Below are 16,733 nucleotides of genomic sequence, written 5' to 3'. Positions count from 1 at the left end.
GCACAATGAAGACACAACGCAGCCAAAAATAAATAAATTAATTCATTTTTAAAAAAAAAAAAAGAAAGAAAAAGCCATGACTTGAGATCCAGACATGGCTTTTTGCATGAAGCTATTAAATTGCCTTCAGTATTGTTGGAGGTGACAGCAGAGGGAAGAGAGTCCCTCTTTTTGTAAAAACTAATTTAACCAGCTCAGCCCTCTGCAGCTAAGCCACAGTCTCTGCCATTTTATGAAGTAACCATGAGGAAATATCGGTTTTGCTATTTGTAGCTCATCATTGGAGTTGGGACCTATTAATAAATTTGAAATATCTGATTAAACACTAGAGAGGGGGAAGGGAAGGAAGGCTCTTAAGGAGGAATAACAATAAGTACCCAAGGAACTGTGTTTTCTTCTCAGCCACGTCTTTACTCCCAGCTGAAGTCAGTGGAGTCTGGTCTCACGGGGGCCTTAGGGCTGCTGAGTGCAGATGTTGCACAGAGGTACCTGGTGGTCTATTCATTGCTTGGCCAGCCTGGAAACTGTCCTTTATCAGACACTTTTCTTACCTTGCTCTGTGTTTGCAAGCCAGAGAACAGAGTGGAGAGTGAAGAGATGGGGTGCAGTCTGAATGATATAAAGATTCTGGTTTTAGAAGAAGAGAAAATAGGAGAACAATTCACACCTAACACTTATCGCCAGTCTACAGTTGCCAGACACGTTATATATTAATCTCCCTTAACTCCATTTCACAGCTGAAGGAACTAGGCCAGAAGGGTGAAGTAACTTGTCTAAAATAAAACCTGTAGTAGGCAGTAAAGCAAGAACTTGAACCCAGGTCTGTCTGGCTCAAGGCCATGCCCTCTGTGGTTGATTGCAGAAGGCCCTAGTTCTCCCCTTCTTGCCCCACCTGCTCTTTAGTGTAGAGGTCAAGCTCCTAGCCTCAGGAGGCAGAGTACAGAAGTTTACACCCTGGTTCTACCACCTCCTGGCTCTGTTACCTTAGCCAAGTAAGCCAACTTCTCTGTGACTGGGTTTTCTGATATCTAAGTTTCTGATCAGATGTGACTCTATTGACATTCATAGCACCTACCTCTTAGAGTTCTTGTAAAAACTTAATAGATAAATGCAAGTAATGTGCTTGGAACAGTAACTGACTCAGAATAAGTCATTATTGGTACATCAAATAACTTAGGCAAGACAGTCAATTTACCATCAAGACTTCACCAAAAGACCAGAATTGGGTGTAACTACTAGGTAATTGACAGTGTAAAATCCACCTCTTTACCTGTTAAAAAGGGTCCTGTAAAAGAACAAAAACAAAGCCCAGAAGACTGGAAGAACTGAATAATATAATAATTATAATAAGATGTGTATTTGCTTTCCTTTATCTCCTTACTGATTTCAGCTCCCTGTTAGAAGCTCTGACATGTTTTCCAGAAAGCAGGATCTCATCTCACCCCATAGTCCATGGACCTGCATGGGAACAGTGTCCTGGGTGGTCACCACGGCCAGGGTCCATGCTTCTAAGGCTTCTGCCCCTTCGCTCCATCACCCACTGCAGTGGAGCAGACCCTGCCAACCACACTGCAGAACGTGTGCATCGAGTTGTTTCAGGAACTATTTGTCACGAGGCTGCTCTGTGCCTTGCATCAGGCTGGGTGTGGTCAGGGACGCAGGGGGCATAGAAGGCATTGCCCCCACCCTCCAAGAGCTTCAAGGTAACTTGTAGAACCAAGTCATCATACACGGAAGTCAGATGACAACTTGAGCTCCAAGTGGCAGCACAGGGATGTAGGCAGAGTATCGCTATGGGTCACCACTGGTTGTCAAGGTGGGAATGTGCCCAGGGGAGGTGGGACCTGAGCTTGACATTGAAAGAATTGTTGGAATTTGGATAAGGAAAGAGCTCAAAGGAAAGAGCATGCCACGAGGGGGGACTGGAATCGCAAAAGTGCTGAAGATGGGAAACTCACATTGAAGGAGCACCTACTATACTGGGCACTGGACGGTGTCTCTTCATTCATCCACTTGCTCAGTGTTTCCATAGGAAGCCTCTGGTGGCGAGTCATGGACAAACCTTTCTCAGACTGATCTAAACATCTAGTTTTTCTGTTCGTAACTCAGGCGTTGGATTATTGGTTCAGGTAGCTGGGCATCCAGCAGTAGAGTGGGATTCATGCTTCTTGTTGGAGGAAGATGATGTAGGCTAGCATGACGGGAAAGCAAACAAAGAATAAAGTGGAGAACTTGAAGAAGAAAGGGCTCAAGAGTGAACTGAGAGCTTGAAACTGAAAGACAATGAGTAAGTGGAAAACCCGTTTTGCAGAAGTCGTATTGTGATTTGACTGTTTTTGCTTGGTCATCATCTGCCCTCTCACCTGACTGGGCACTTAAGGAGTTTACCCCCATCATCCACTCTCTTCGGGATCTGCCTGTCTGCAGAGAGCATATGCGTGGCTTTGCTCTCTGCCGAAGGTTAAACCTGGCAGTGGGATGAAAGCCTGTGGCTTTTCCAGTGATGCTTGTTCTTGGGGAACATGTCTGACTTGCTCTGGGGCTCAGGCTTAGGGGGTATGTGGTAATGGAGCTCACATGTGGCCAATGAAATGTGAGCAGAAGTGATGTGGTCACCTCTGGGTGGAAGCTCTGAGAGTCGGTGTGAGGCTTGCTGTTCTCGCATTTTCCTCTCTGCCACCAGGATTGGCAATGGTCCAACTGCTGGGTTCCTGAGTGAAGACCACAGTGGGCATGTAACGGGGACCAGAAATAAACCTTTGTTTTTATCAGCCAGCAACATTCCCGAGCTGTTACTGCAGTATAAGCTGCCTGTCCTAACACAAAGCCTATTGTTACTGCACATCTAAGCCACTTTCTCCAACAGCCCTATCCGGAAGAGGCTGACAATGACACCTCCATCTGCCCTACTCTTTTTCCCTTTTCTAAAACTCTGATGGGATAGAGATTATTATTTGGTCTCCCTTACACCCTGATAAGGATCCAGCCTGCAGAACTCCAGGTAATAATGAATCTTGCACCTCAGTCTACAAAAAGGAAGGTTGGAAGTATCTGCAGAAAATGTATTGGTGAGTTCTGATGTTGTGAAGTGAGTGGAAAATTATTTAGATAAACGGATTAATCTGATTGAAATGGTTCCCAGATGTAAATGTCAATGAACCAGACGTGGTAATTCCTTGCTCATGAAGTAGTGTTAGTATGCATGTGATGTGAAGTTTATGTTAAAACACAAGCACAAGATTGCCTCTTGGGCTGCGGATGGTGTAAATGGGATGGGGCCACCATGAATGGGAACTGTTTGTGTCAGATATGGTTAGCTCAAGCAGGATGATGGGCAAGATTGGAGGTTCCTAGAATGTGGTTGTGAATCATGAACAATAAGCCAAGCCCAGAAATATATCTTTTGTATAGAAATTAATATCAAGCTACCTGTAAACATCTGCTAAACAAATTCCAAGTGTGCTGGAGGTTTCGCTTCAGTGTTTCAGAATAACAAGTGTTGCCTCAGAGGGAACAATTGTCCTCTTACAATGTGTGTGTGTGATCTTAGGAGAGAGATAGTCATGCAGTCACGTGCACGTTTCCAAAATTGGGTTGCTGTTAAAATGTGTGCTCAAAGAAGGGTTCTGTGATTAAAAAACAAACAAACAAAAAATCAAGGAAATACTGAGTTAAAGGAGGTTCTTCTCTATAGAACTTCTCAGAGGCTCTAATACGTTAATGTTGATTGTGATTCTCCAGAAGTATGCAGTAATCACAGCTTCCCAGACTTTTCCGACCATGGAACTCATAGATAGATAGGCAGATTAAGAGATGGACAGAGGGATGGAGGGATGGAAGGATGAAGGGTGAATATGGGTGCAGATATATAAATATATTTCTCATTTCACTGGACTATTTGTAAATAAAGAAGCATACTAAATGAACCTATAAGTATACCTTTGACTGGATAAACAGACCTCCTTTGATGTGAGCTCTTACAGGGAAAATAAAATCAGCTAATTAGATTAGGATGCTTTTGGGTGCAGGAAACAGACTTCTCTTTAAAGAGGACTTAAACAATAAGAATGTCTATTATTTCACATAAGAAATCTGGAGGCAGGGTGATTTCTGCATGGTTAATTCAGCAGCTCTACAGTATTCTTATGAATTCTGACGTTTTGTTTCTTTCTGCTCTGTTTTGCTCAGCACAAAGGCAATGTCTCCCTCCTGATGGCAGGATGTTACTGCAGTTTCTGGCACTGGGCATATGCAACTCTCCACAGAGTTGGAGGAAAACATTTCCTCCTGGGTGGCTCCTTTTTCAGGAAAGAAATTCTTTCCCCGTAGCCCCTGGCAAACTCTCCTTTAGGTTCACATGGCAGGGTTTGGGTTGCACACCTGTGCCTGAATGTAATGGGAGCTGGGAAGGGAAGTGTTTGCCATTTTGAGTCTCCATTGTGATAGGTGGGTCCTACTAGCAAGGGGAAGTGGGGGGGTCTCAGGAAACTTGGTAGGCAGGCAACCAGGGGTGTTTATCATACAATTGTGTGATCTAAGTGCATAGTCCGGGTTCTTCAGAGAAACAGAATATGATAATATTGTACTCACACATAGGCACACATGCACATACACTCACAAATAAATATACATACACACGTTAAAAAATGGAGGAAATACCGAGTTAAAGTTACGGAGGTGTGTGTATGTGTATATACGTGAGCCAATTTCTTATAATAAATCTCTATATTTTATATATATGTTTTATATATATATGGAATTGGCTCACATGATTACAGAGGCTGAGAAGTCTCAAGCCCTGCACTTGGCAATTTCACTGACTTTTTCCTCTCATATGCTGCCAGAGCCTCCGTCCCCTACAAATGCCAAGGGTATGTCTCTACTGATCCCAGGTTGGCATCCTCAAGGAATCAAGAGCTGAGTTTTAAGCAGAGGTGGGCAAAAATCCCTCCACGTTGCATAGAATCTTCCATGAAAACCACTCCTTCAGCCTCTTCTGCAGCCTCTCTCTCCACAGCTCATTCATTTATTTAACAAATATTTAATGAGCATCTACTATGTTCCAGCAGTGTGCTAGACAGTGGCTCACAGATAATTGGCATTTGGGCTGAACCAAAGGTGTCTATTGCATCGGTGTTGGAAGATTGAACAGTCGGGCAGATTCTGCCTCTTCCTCAGACCCAGGTGCCAGGAGGCCTCAGTGCTTGCTCTCATGAAGCCTTGGCAGCTAAAGGGATGAGGACAGGAGGGATACATAAGGATTATGCAATGATGACCTTTGAGAGCAAGAACCATTGCTTCCATGTGTACTGCTCTCTACATTGGAGCTTCTGCTGGCTTCTGGCTAGTGTGCTATTTTGGAACAGAGGTGGATTAAAACAGAGCTTCTCCCTCTTTTCTTCTTTTATCTGCCTTCTTCTGAGATTTTCCTATCCATGCCTGGGCCTGAAAACACCAGAGGATGGGGAGCTGAATTTTCTTCCTCCTTCTACCCCAACAAGACTGTTAAAGGAAAAACAAGGTTCTAATATTGGTCAACATTGCCAGTGATGTCACAGCTTAAGTTGGTTGATTTCTAAATTCAGTGAGCATACTAAAGATTACCTGCCATTAAACTAACCCTTGAGAGTTCAAAACCCCATTGGTATGGTTTTGTGGATCCCAAGCTATAACGTAATATGTCCAACACAGCAGTTTTTCTGTGAACATGGGAATAGGTTGCTATTTCTGTACGTGAGCACCAGACGAGATATTCGGCTTGTGTTTAGGAATCATAATAAATGCAAACTAGCTGTGTTTTCTGTTCTTTGTTTTATTTTAGCTAAGTGTGAACAGTTTGCTTATATTTAAATAAGTGTGTGAATAATGTGAACTCACTGTAGAGGACATTGCTGATGAATAATATGCCAGCCGTTTATACATCGTGGAACATTTAAAAAATAATTTGAAATCATTTCTATTTTCCCCCCAACTTTTTATTTTGGAAAATTTCAAACCTAGAGAAAAGGTAAAAAACAATATAATGAATAATGAATATTCATAGATCCTTCACCTAGATTCATCAGTTGGTGGTATTTTGCCACATTAATGTTATCTCTCTCCCTAATACACACACACACACACACACACACACACAGACAGACACGCAGAGTGTACTCACTACAACAGGTTTTCACAAAGTGAATAAACGCCTGTAACAGGCACTGCGATAAGAAACAGAATATCACCAGCACCCTGGAATTCTCTCTTGGGTGCCCTTCCTCACATCACGCACCCGAGGGAAACCACTATCCTGACTCCCAATACCTAAATGGGTTTTGTCTGTCTTCCAACTGTATGTGATTAGAATCATGTTTTACATGCACGTTTTGAACCTATAGCTTGTTTTGCACAACATTGTGAGATTCATCCAAGTTGTACTCTTTTCTGTTTAGCCCTGTGTTTCATGGTTGTTCAGGGCGTTGACTGTTTTTAAAGAGTGCCCTGTGATCTGGACTTATCTGGTCATTTCCTCTGCATTAGACTCAGCTTAAACATTTTGGCAAGAACACGACGAAGGTGAGGTTGTGTGTTTCCCGTTGCATCTCACGAGAAGGCACATAGTGTCATTGTGTCCCCTGGTCGCTGAGTGATGCTAAGCTTGATGGCTTCGTTAAGCAGCTCTCTGGCAGATCTGTCCACTGTGAAGTTACCTTCCCTTTTGTAATTAACAAGGACTCTTTGGGAGGACACTCTGAGATCTTGTAAAGCTCCTGATGGCCGACCAAAATTTTACTCAATGATTTTAGCATCTGTGGATGATCACTGCTTGAGTCAATTATTTCACTGAAGTTGAAATTCTTAGGAAATTCTCTTAAAACTAAAACACTCTTAAATATGTTCACTTTTCCAATCCTCCAACTCTTGCAAAGGTACAAGATGAACATGCAAGTTATTCTCTCTTTGTCCCCTGAATTCCACTTTCTGCCTTAACTGTTCTATTTTGTCACCCTGGGAGGCTGACCCTGAGCCCTGCACCACCTGAATTCCCTTGCAGTTGGGTTTCTGGTTGGGTGCAGCCCATGGGAGCATGTTACTGGCAGGGCATCCAAGGGCAGGAGAAGAGAGAGGTCAGGGTGCCCCAACCCCCCTGCTTCAGCTGTCATTGCTGTCAGTAGCTGCATCCCTGATCACTTGAGCCCCCACCTGGTGACTCTCCACGGTGCAGCTCTCCTTGGCCCCAGCACCATGGTAATAGCTTCCTTCTCTTCCAGTCTGGGTGCTTCAATATTTCTTTTCTTTTCTTTTTTAACATCTTTATTAGGGTGTAATTGCTTTACAATGGTGTGTTAGTTTCTAATATTTCTTATTTGTATACTGAATGCTGTCCACACCGCTACAAAGAGTCCCTTTATTAAAAATCTCCTTAATTAAACCATCTGAGAAATTCTGCTTCCTGCCGAGACTCTGACTGATTCAGTGAATTTCACTCCAAATCACCAGTTCTGATCTGAATGGTAGGGTTTTAATTTTGTTTCTGTCAATCGCCATCACTGACAAGGCTGCATTTGTCAGAAGAGTAAAGACAGTGTTCAGGGAGATAAAAAGAAAGGAAGGGCGGATCCTCCTGGCGTTGGAGCTCCTGGATCCCGGCTTCCCTGAGCCCAGATCCACCCTATTTTTTCCTCAGTTTCAATCCATGAACCAATAAGTTCACTTTTTTGGTTTAAGTCAATTTATTTATTTACTTATTTATTTATTTTAAATTTTTGGCTGTGTTGTGTCTTTGTTGCTGTGTGGCTTTCTCTAGTTGCAGCTAGCGGGGGCTACTCCTCGTTGCGGAGCACAGGCTCTAGCTGCGTGGTCTTCAGTGGTTGTGGCATGCGGGCTCAGTAGTTGTGGCTCGCGGGCTCTGGAGCTCAGGCTCAGTAGTTGTGGCACACGGGCTTAGTTGCTCCACGGCATGTGGGATCTTCCTGGACCAGGGATCGAACTCATGTCCCCTGCATTTGCAGGTGGATTCTTAACCACTGTGCCACCAGGGAAGTCCTTAAGTCAATTTAAATTGAGTTTGTGTCATTGCATCCAAAGAGCCCTGATATTCGGGGATGGCACAAGGAGTCAGCAGTTTGCATGAGCAAAGAGATGAGAGGATCTAGAGACACGCCACCTACACTTCTATTTGCTTGCAGGGTGTAACACGGCTATGGCTCTCTACTCCTGTCTTGACTTCTCTGGGTGCTTAAATAAAATACTGAATGACTTCCTATCTTCCACCTCTCCTGTGTCCAGTTCCTTGAAAACAACCTCTGCCTGGTTGTACTGGGAGCAGGTCTTCTCTGCATCGTTCATTGGTCACAGGGAGGGCAGGCTGCAGGGAAACTTCAAGAAAGGACAGGCAGTGCCCCGAGGCTGGTAAGAGTGGGCCATGGCCACCTTGGGCCTGAAGGGGCAAGGAGAGGGGGCATTATTAAGCCTGGACACAAAGAGGGCGGTGTAGCCACTTGATGGGAGCCGTGACCTCTGGGTGAGGGACACAGCCAGCTCATGGAATCTCTGTACTGAGGAAACCAGAAGAATAAACACTCCGGCCCCATGCACCTCTCTCCCTCCTATCTCCTGCCATTGCTCCCACTGGCCAAACTCAGCAGATCCCCCCAGTTTCTTCTTCCTGGCACAGAGCAGGCTGGAGAAGGGGGAATAGGTGTGAAGCAGAGGGGCTCTGCTTCGTTTCTGCTCCAAAATGTGCCTTCACAACCAAACACACCAAAGCCCTGATGGTCTACAAGATCAAGACACATTAACCTGGCATTTAAGAGTCATCTTTGAGAGGAGCTATGTATTAGGGTAAAGAGCGAGGTGTTTTTTTTTTTTAATTTTGTTTATTTATTTATTATTTGAATTTTTGAATTTTATTTAATTTATTTTTTTTATACAGCAGGTTCTTATTAGATACTTATTTTATACACATTAGTGTATACATGTCAAACCCAATCGCCCAATTCATCACACCACCACCACCACCCCCCCGACGTTTCCCCCCTTGGTGTCCATATGTTCATTCTCTACATCTGTGTCTCTATTTCAGTCCTGCGAACCAGTTCATCTGTACCATTTTTCTAGGTTCCATATATATGCGTTAATATACGATATTTGTTTTTCTCTTTCTGACTTACTTCACTCTGTATGACAGTCTCTAGATCCATCCACGTCTCTACAAATGACCCAATTTCGTTCCTTTTTATGGCTGAGTAATATTCCATTGTATATATGTACCACATCTTCTTTATCCATTCATCTGTTGATGGGTATTTAGGTTGCTTCCATGACCTGGCTATTGTAAATAGTGCTGCAATGAACATTGGGGTGCATGTGCCTTTTTGAATTATGGTTTTTCTCTGGGTATATGCCCAGTAGCGGGATTGCTAGGTCATATGGTAATTCTATTTTTAGTTTTTTAAGGAACCTCCATACTGTTCTCCATAGTGGTTGTATGAATTTACATTCCCACCGACAGCGCAAGAGGGTTCCCTTTTCTCCACACCCTCTCCAGCAATTGTTGTTTGTAGATTTTCTGATGATGCCCATTCTAACTGGTGTGAGGTGATACCTCATTGTAGTTTTGATTTGCATTTCTCTAATACTTAGTGATGTTGAGCAGCTTTTCATGTGTTTCTTGGCCATCTGTATGTCTTCTTTGGAGAAATGTCTATTTAGGTCTTCTGCCCATTTTTTGATTGGGTTGTTTGTTTTTTTAATATTGAGCTGCATGAGCTGTTTATATATTTTGGAGATTAATCCTTTGTCCGTTGAGTTGTTTGCAAATATTTTCTCCCATTCTGAGGGCTTTTTGTCCTGTTTGTAGTTTCCTTTGCTTTATAAAAGCTTTTAAGTTTCATTAGGTCCCCTTTGTTTATTTTTGTTTTTATTTCCATTACTCTAAGAGGTGGATCAAAAAAGTTCTTGCTGTGATTTATGTCAAAGAGTGTTCTTCCTATGTTTTCCTCTAAGAGTTTTGTAGTGTCTGGTCTTACATCTAGGTCTCTAATCCATTTTGAGTTTATCTTTGTGTATGGTGTTAGGGAGTGTTCTAATTTCATTCTTTTACATGTAGCTGTCCAGTTTTCCCAGCACCACTTGTTGAAGAGACTGTCTTTTCTCCATTGTATATCCTTGCCTCCTTTGTCATAGATTAGTTGACCATAGGTGCATGGGTTTATCTCTGGGCTTTCTATCCTGTTCCATTGAGCTATATTTCTGTTTTTGTGCCAGTACCATATTGTCTTGATGACTGTAGCTTTGTAGTATAGTCTGAAGTCAGGGAGTCTGATTCCTCCAACTCAGTGAGGAAACAGTATTTTTCCCTCAAGACTGCTTTGACTATTCGGGGTCTTTTGCATCTCCATAAAAATTTTAAGATTTTTTGTTCTAGTTCTGTAAGAAATGCCATTGGTAATTTGATAGGGATTGCATTCAAGCTGTAGATTGCTTTGGGTAGTATAGTCATTTTCACAATTCCAGTCCAAGAACATGGTATATCTCTGCATCTGTTTGTGTCATCTTTGATTTCTTTCATCAGCATCTTATAGTTTTCTGAGTACAGGTCTTTTACCTCCTTAAGTAGGTTTATTCCTAGATATTTTATTCTTTTTGTTGCAGTGGTGAATGGAATGGGATTGTTTCCTTAATTTCTCTTTCTGATCTTTCATTGTTAGTGTATAGGAATGCAAGGGATTTCTGTGCATTAATTTTGTATCCTGCAACTTTACCAAATTCACCGATTAGCTCTAGTAGTTTTCTGGTGGAATCTTATCTATGTAATCCCAACTGCATCCCTGGACAAGAAACCTAACCCATCTGAGCCTCATCTGTAGATGGGGATATTAATGGTACCTCCCTTGAAGGTGTGTTTGAAGATTAACTGAGCTAATACCCATAAAGTGCTTAGCACAGAGCTGGATACACAATGAGAGTTTCGTCAAGGTTCACTTTCTAAAAAAAATAAATTTATTTATTTTATTTATTTATTTTTGGCTGCATTGGGTCTTCGTTGCTGCGCGCGGGCTTTCTCTAGTTGCGGTGAGCGGGGGCTACTCTTCGTTGCGGTGCTTGGGCTTCTCATTGCGGTGGCTTCTCTTGTTGCGGAGCACGGGCTCTAGGCGTGTGGGCTTCAGTAGTTGTGGCACACAGGCTTAGGTGCTCCGCGGCATGTGGGATCCTCCCGGATCAGGGCCGGAACCCGTGTCTTCTGCATTGGCAGGCAGATTCCCAACCACTGTGCCAGCAGGGAAGCCCAAGTTTCACTTTTATTTAATACTGTTATTACCTTTGCACTTCCCTCTGGAGAATCTCAAGGTAGAGCAAATTTCCCCAGAAACTACTTTGCGGTAGAAAGAATATTGGCTTTGAAACTGGAACACTTGGGTTCAACTCCTGCCACAATATATGTTCTTCCTCACTGTGACCTTAATTCTTCTGAGCCTCAGTTTCCTCACTGTACAATGGAGCACAAATACCCACTTCACAGACTTATGAAGACCAAAGCAAATGAGATAAATGTACAAGAAAACGCTTTCTAAAGTGCAACCGCATTCTGCTAATGTATGAATTATAATTATTAACCCAGCAAATAGTGTTCTGTGGCAAGCACTTTTCTGGTGATTTTCCTTCCTGCTCTCTTGTTGACTCAGTACATGTCAACAGATGACTCCATTTTAACCTAAATGTCCCTTGCCCAAGCTAATTGCTAATTTAGACTTAAACTGTGCCCAACTCACCATTAGAATTCAAACCTTGGAACTCCATTAGGGATGCATAATGCTACATTTTCCTTCACTGAAATTAATCAGCTGCAAATGATTAAATTACTATATATAGTGTGAAACACAACAAAGCTGTAATTTTTATATAAATTCCAGAATGTTACATTATTTCCCTTCAGCACTGACATCGGAATAATTCCTCCACAATCATTGCTTTGTCTTCTGTAAAATAAAATTTAAAAAACCCATTGCTCTTCAAGCGTACCAGGGTCTGCATTCAATATTTAATATGATTAATGTTTACTGTATTTGTTGTGGGGTTGTCTGCTAATTGTGGCGTTAAGCCGCACCCCCTTCATCATCTTTGGGGGCTGAGGGATGTTGGTTCAGAACCACTGTTTGAGAAAGTATCAATTAAAATTCAGCTCCGTTGAGCACATGAATCTTTCTTGTTGTTTGTTTGTGGTGCCCGGCATATCTGGTGGCAACACCTCTCCTCCTCTCCCCCTCTCCTCGCTGCAGGAACAGATTGAGATTCTAGGCAACTTCTCAGTGAGCATGCAGCCTGTGGGGAAGCTCCAGGCTTGCTCAGCAAGCGTGCGGGGCCAGGGAATCTAACTTGCAATCCGAACAGTGCGCTTCTCTGGCAAAACCCTCCACCGCTGGAATGAGACAGGTGGTTAAAGGAAGGTCTGGATGTACGTGAGGTAAGCAAGGCATCCCAGGGCTAAATCTAAGAAGGCAGCCAGTGCGCGTACATGACCCGGGGAGCCACTTCAGACTCCTTAAATTTTGTGTCCCAGCCACCTCCCTCTTAAGGACCACGCCTCCTTACATATTGCACCCCAGGCACCTCACTCGCATCCCACTCCGATTAAGAGGACCTAGTTGAGAGTCAGGGAACCCGAATGGCGACGCAGTGTGCCCTGGCATCACCGTGACGGACCTCGGATCCGCCTCTTAACGTCTCTGGGGCTTTGCTTTCTTATCTGTAAAATAGAGATGATCATCTCTGCTGGGCAGATTTAGGATTGAGACGGTGCTTTGTCAACTGGAGGATGCCCTCCAAACGTCATGAGTAGCGGGCATTTCTCTGACTAGCCTCTCCACCGCCGCAGGTCCTCTGGTTTCCGCCTCAAATCCCCTACAGCTTTTGTGGGGGAAGCCCTAGGCAAAATCTTGAAAATGCTGCCAACCAAGGACTCTCAGCCCCCAGATGGCTTCCAAAGCCCAGAGAAGGCGTCTCCACGGTTGCTGCTGCCCACAGCTCCTTCCGGACGGTGAGGCTCCATTCTCCTGCTGGCTCTGAGGCCCAGTTGTGCCAGCTCTTCCCGGGCCACCGCAGTGGTGGAGTGATCTCTTCTCTTGCCCTCCCCCATCCTTGTCAATTCTGAAGGACAACTGCCTTGCTCTCCCAGGGTCTCTCAAAGAATATGTGGACAAACTTCTCTTGGTAGCCTTGTTCCCTCTGGAGACCATACACATGACCAGGAAGGCTGGTTTCAAAGTCTTCTCTCTCAGAGCTCTCGTTCCTTCCCCTCATCTCCCTCATCTCTGTTGAAACTTGCCCCCAGATACATGATCACTGCTTTCTACCCAAAGCCTGAGTTCCACACTTACACTTGGCCTCACTGAGTACTGACCGGGTACCCTCTGTTTTGGGGGTGCACAGAGCCTGTCATCCTCCTCACCCCAAGAGCTCACAACATGGGATATTCCCTCACCAAGACCATCTCAGAAATTCCTCTCCGCATTAACGGATTCTCCTTTCATCCTTACTGGGAATAGGCTTCCTCCCAGACTGCCAGCAGCTAGAAGGTGGGGATCCCAAATATTTTAGCCTCCATCAGCTACAGAAGAATAAGAACCAACCCTGTGCCATTTTGACATCGATTTGTCCTTTCAGAATTGGGAAGAGATTTCTTCTTATTTGGTTCATACATTCTCCACTGATTTCTTTTGCCAAAGGAGGCATATAAACAGGCTTCCCAGTTTGGCCAATGGGCAAAGGGATGCTCAGATGAGGGTGGGATTGGACATTACACCTTGACCTAGAATTGATGCTCAGCCAGGGTGCACCAGCAGGTCCACACAGGTTATTAGCATGCTGAAATACTTCTGTAGCAGTTGGCCAATAGCCACCTCCAAACGCCCCTCCGCATCCCTGCTGCCCAGGTCCTCTGGGTCCCCTGGATTCCCCTACAATCCAACAGGAGGGGCCTGGCCCCCCAGGGGTTCTTTAGACCTCTGCTCCAGCACTGGGGCCAGGGTTCTTTTCCATTGGCTGGTGCTCCTGACATGCTGGTTGTTAATTGGTCTGAAGATCACCGCAACCCTCGCAGCTAACCAATCACGTGGCTGTCCCCCAGATAGCCACTTCAAAACCTGTGACAAGAAAAGCATTGGGTTGTTTAGGACCTGTGCAGAAGAGGAGAGGCAGCACTTGTGGAGTGTGGAGTTCCGGAGTTTGGGGGTACCTTGAAGCCTAGGCCTGCTTTCTCAATCTTACTGCCCTCCTGCAGTTCCTCTGGCATCCTGGTTAAGACCAGAACATCCCACCAATGACAGCTGTTCTGAGACATGACTCAGTATTTGTGGGGCAACACTCAAGGAAATAGCCACTTCAAATTTATCCTATTTTACCATGCAGACTACTTGTGGGAAGAGAGAACATTTTTTGCCTCCTGCCAAAAGAAAGTCCTTTGTGTGGGTCAAGAGGCCTTACCCTGACCCTGTAGCTTCAAGATAATACTGGCCTCTCTAAGCAATATATTTTCATTTTCGGCATTTGAGAAATCCATGCACAACACTAGTGGGAAAGAAGGTATGGTACATATATACCATGGAATATTACCCAGCCATAAAAAAGAATGAAATAATGCCATTTGCAGCAACGTGGATGGACCTAGAGATTGTCATACTGAGTGAAGTTCTAATTAAAGTCCAAACGTGTGGTATAAACCCAGTGGACACATATATTCGCTCTGGTACTTACAGTAGAAAACCACTTCTACCCTATACTCCTGGCTTAGATGTGGCTGGGATAATAGAATCTGTTGGAGAGAGTGTATCTGCTTTCAAGAAAGGCGACAGAGTTTTCACTACCGGCACGATCTCTGGGGGGCCACGCAGAGTATGCTCTGGCAGCCGATCACACTGTTTACACACTGCCAGAAAAACCGGACTTGAAACAAGGAGCTGCCGTCGGGATCCTGTATGTTACTGCTTATCGAGCTCTGCTCCCCAGTGCCCATGTGAAAGCTGGAGAAAGTGTTCTGGTTCATGGGGCTAGTAGAGGGATTGGAATAGCAGCATGCCAGATTGCTAGAGCTTATGGCTTAAAGGTTTGGGCACAGCTGGTACTGAGGAAGGACAAAAGATTGTTTTGCAAAATGGAGCCCATGAAGTGTTTAATCACAAAGGAGCTAATTCCATTGATAAAATTAAGAAATCTGTTGGTGAAAAAGGAGTTGATATGATTACTGAAATGTTAGCTAATGTAAATCTTAGCAATGATTTGAATCTTTTGTCACATGGAGGACGAGTAATAGCTGTTGTCAGCAGAGGTCGTATTGAAATAAACCCACGGGACACCATGGCAAAGGAATCTAGCATAGTAGGAGTTGTTCTCTATTCATCCACCAAGGAGGAATTTCAGCAGTTTGCAGCAGTCCTTCAAGCTGGAATGGAAGTTGGTTGGTTGAGACCAGTAATTGGTCCCCAGGATCCGTTGGAGAAGGTGGCCCAGGCTCATGAAGATATCATTCATAGCAGTGGGGCTGTTGGAAAAATGATTCTTCTCTTAAAATGGTTAATCCTTCCACAGATCTCCTGCGTAATTAAAGTTTCTTACCTCAGTTTTACGTATACTAAAAAAAAAAAAAGAAAAGAAAAAAGCATTGGGTTATACTTTGAAGCATACTAAACATCTTTAAAAAATTATTTCAGTGACAAAAGTCTTGTTACTGGACAAGATGAAATTTCCCCTGCGTGGACAAACTCTAGTTTAGCAATCTCAAACTGCCCCTTTATCCTCATGCTTTCAGAAAATAATCACAGACAACAAGTACTGAGTACCACTCAATGCCAGGCACTGTTCTAAGTGCTCTACGTGCAGGATCTCACTGAATCCCCTCTGCAACACTATGACTTGTAGGCATTTTTATTATCGTTTAACAAGTGGACACTAAGATTCAAAGAGTTTAGGTAATTCGTTCAAAGTATCACACTAGAAAGTGGCAGGGCTGGGACCCAAACCCAGGCTGAGTGACTCCAAAGCTCTTAAACTTGAAGCTAAATTATTTGGTATATACTCTCATACGTGTTAGTTATCTTCTTCTTGCTGTTGTTATATAATCTTCACTATTCTAGCGCCCTTAGGAATGCCTCTGTGTGTGTGTGAGAGAGAGAGAGAGAGAGGACGAGAGAGAACAGGAATGGATATCTGTGTGGTGGTGTTGCATATACACATACAGTTGTTGCCAGGTCCCTGCTCCCCATCATTTTATGTGGTTCCTTCTGACTGCCTGGGTTGTCTAAGATTGAAACCTACTCTATGTCAAGGGCTTTGATTCACTTACTCAGAACCCATACGGGTGCCACATGAAAGCCAGTCCTCTGTTAAGGCCACAGTAGTAATAAGTCCTCTGTTAAGTACCACAATAGAGGAATAAGAATCAGTAAGTGAAAACTTCTGGGACCAGGCAGGAGGAGACTGCTAGCTCCGTCCCTAACTCTGTTCCTCCTTCCCTCCCTCCCTTCCCTCTTTTTCTCCAAGTCAACACCAAGAAGAGCACTGGAGGGCTTCCCTGGTGGCGCAGTGGTTGAGAATCTGCCTGCCAATGCAGGGAACACGGGTTCGAGCCCTGGTCTGGGAGGACCCCACATGCCGCGGAGCAACTAGGCCCGTGAGCCACAACTACTGAGCCTGCGCATCTGGAGCCTGTGCTCCGCAACAAGAGAGGCCGCGATAGTGAGAGGCCCGCGCACCGC

At 44.2% G+C, this 16,733-nt stretch overlaps 1 pseudogene across 1 annotated transcript; it reads left to right on the top strand.

Annotated features, from left to right (window-relative positions):
• Positions 1 to 5,936: 5,936 nt before the first annotated feature.
• LOC309668072 (zeta-crystallin pseudogene) lies at positions 5,937 to 16,526 on the top strand (annotated as a pseudogene). The gene has a single exon. The product of its transcript is annotated as a zeta-crystallin pseudogene (transcript).
• The last annotated feature ends 207 nt before the right edge of the window (positions 16,527 to 16,733 follow it).

This window comes from Balaenoptera physalus (genome assembly GCF_965194825.1).
Source record: "Balaenoptera physalus genome assembly, chromosome: 10".
Lineage (NCBI taxonomy): Eukaryota > Metazoa > Chordata > Mammalia > Artiodactyla > Balaenopteridae > Balaenoptera > Balaenoptera physalus.
Note: the sequence above shows the minus strand (reverse complement) of the source record. Positions and strands in the feature narration are given on the sequence as shown.